Raw genomic sequence first — 2,562 nt, 5'->3', positions numbered from 1 at the left:
TAGTTGAATCTATCAACCCGCCTAGAAAAAGTCTGGAAAGTTATTTACCAACATGGTTATGAAGTATATCTCTGAGCAGATGGTTTTTTTTATTTGCTTCTTTCTGCTTACCTGATTTTTCTAAATGTCTACAGTGTACATGTCATATTGTTGTAATAAAAAGTTATTTAATGAAAAGATAAAGTGCCCATCAGGAGTTGCCTGGTGGCCTAGTGGTTAGGATTCTGGACTTTCACTGACGTGGCCTGGGTTCAATCCCTGGTGGGGGAACTGAGTGAGATCCCATAAGCCGCACTGCGCAGCCAATAAAAATAAATAAATAAAGTGCCCATCAACAGACAATTGGTTTAAGAAGATGTGGTATATATATGTACATATATATACATATATATATGTATACAGACACACATATTGGAATATTACTGGAATATTGGAATAATGGAATATTACTCAGCCATAAAAAATGAAATATTGCCATTTACAGCAACACGGATGGACCTAGAGAATGTCATACTAAGTAAAGTAAGCCAGACAGAGAAAGACAAATATCATATGGTATTGCTTATATGTGAATCTAAAAAAAATGATACAAATGAAATTATATACAAAACAGAAACAGACCCACAGACATAGAAAACAAACTTATGGTTACCAAAGAGGAAAGGAAGGGAGAGATAAATTAGGAATATGGGATTAACAGGTACAAACTACTATACATAAAATAGATAAGCAACAAGGATTTACTGTATAGCACAGGGAACCATATTCAATATCTCATAATAACCTATAATGGAAAATAATCTGGAAAAAAAAAATATATATATATATCTGAATCACTTTGTTATATACCTGAAACTAACACAATACTGTAAACCAACTATATTTCAGTTTTAAAAAAAGATGTGTGTCCTAAAATCAGAATTCTTTTAATGAAAAGCTTTAAAGAACAGGTGTTCTGCATTACTGAGAAAAGCCACACACCTTACATAGTGTTTCATAACCATTTTGATAAAATTAGATGCTTTCAGAATCTTATAGAAGCCTCAGATATTTTCTCCCCAAAATGCAAATACACACCAAATGTAGTCTACAATATCTAAGGGTTAATTTACCCCTCTGAAGTTTCTGTAAGCCTGCTAGTTTTCCACTGGTTCTAAGAACTCTTAGTACTCCCAGTTCTAATTAATCCTTACAATAAATAGATTGCTCTTTTATTAGAAGCAGGGGGAAATTCTGCATATCACTATCATTATTCAACTTTTATTCCAATGTATGTTATACCTGGACATATCACTTGTTAAAAATAAGAAAGGAGGCCCAAAATGGAGTCACTTACGCTAAGCTCCACATCACCAAACTGAGACTTAATTACCAATTGGGAATCTCCTAATCAACACCAGTTAGGTAAACTGATAGATCCCTGCCATCCCCTAAACGAAGGTGACCTTGTAATAACCAACCTTTTTTGTCTAGTGTAACTTCCATGTTCCCACTCCCTTCTGTCTGTAAAAGTCTTTCATTTTGTACAGCTCCTTGGAGCAACTTTCTACTTGCTAGATTGGATGTTGCCTGATTCATGAATCACTGAATAAAGCCAGTAAAATCTTTAAAATTTACTCAGTTGAATTTTGTTTTTTAATACAGGGCCTGCCTGAGCCTACAAGTTCCAAAACACCAAGGTGACCAATAAAAGAAAATCATCCCTGTGCCACCAGGGGCTGCTATTGCCAATGTAACTGTTCACGGCTGGTAACAGCCGCATTTTTAGAATGCGTTTCAAACAAAAGGATCAAAGCACAAGCTTTATTTTATTAAATTTCAAAACACAACCTGTTTCGCAGATGATAAACCTGGACGCAGGCCTATTAAAAGAATTGCCTAATTGCTGTGAGACAACAGCAAGGAAAATACCCTGAGCCCTGGCTCAAAGGAAATTATAAGCATCTAACTAGCGGCCCTTCTGCTAAACAGGTTTCCTTTTCATTGTGGTCAAATAGGTTCCCATTATAAGTCTCATTAAGCAACTAGTGGCTTCCCCTATTAAACTGCTCCTATTATGGCTTACAAGCTGTTTGGTCTCAGGCCAGCAATACATGTTTTTATAAGATTTTCCAGCTCTGCAAAATGTTAAAATTTAAAATGTGAACTGAAATAATGTGGAAATACAGGGGCCCCTAAGTTTTGCAATAAACTCTCCTTGCTCCCTGTCTCTCCTCTGCCTTTTCCAGTTCTACTTTAATCTCCATTCACTCTCCACTCAACAGATATTGGTTGAGAGCTTTGTGTCAATCATTCTGCTAGGCTCCAGGGGATACAGAATGAATAAGACACTCTGCTCTAAAATCTTACATTCTGGTAAAGGAAAATAATATGTAATGAAGGGTAGCAGAATATGCCACCCCAAAATATACCACTTTGGCATAAGGATTCTTTTGAGCTGAAGGCAACTGAGAATAAGCAGATACAAGGAAAGCTCACAGCCCTTCTCCTATTCACCTAAAAGCAGGACATACATTTTCAAAGGTGTCCCTCCTTCCCTGTCTACCAGAAAGTACAAAAACC

This window comes from Eubalaena glacialis, chromosome 14 (genome assembly GCF_028564815.1).
Source record: "Eubalaena glacialis isolate mEubGla1 chromosome 14, mEubGla1.1.hap2.+ XY, whole genome shotgun sequence".
Classification (NCBI taxonomy): Eukaryota; Metazoa; Chordata; class Mammalia; order Artiodactyla; family Balaenidae; genus Eubalaena; species Eubalaena glacialis.
The sequence above is the reverse complement of the archived record's forward strand: the minus strand, read 5'-3'. Positions refer to the sequence as shown.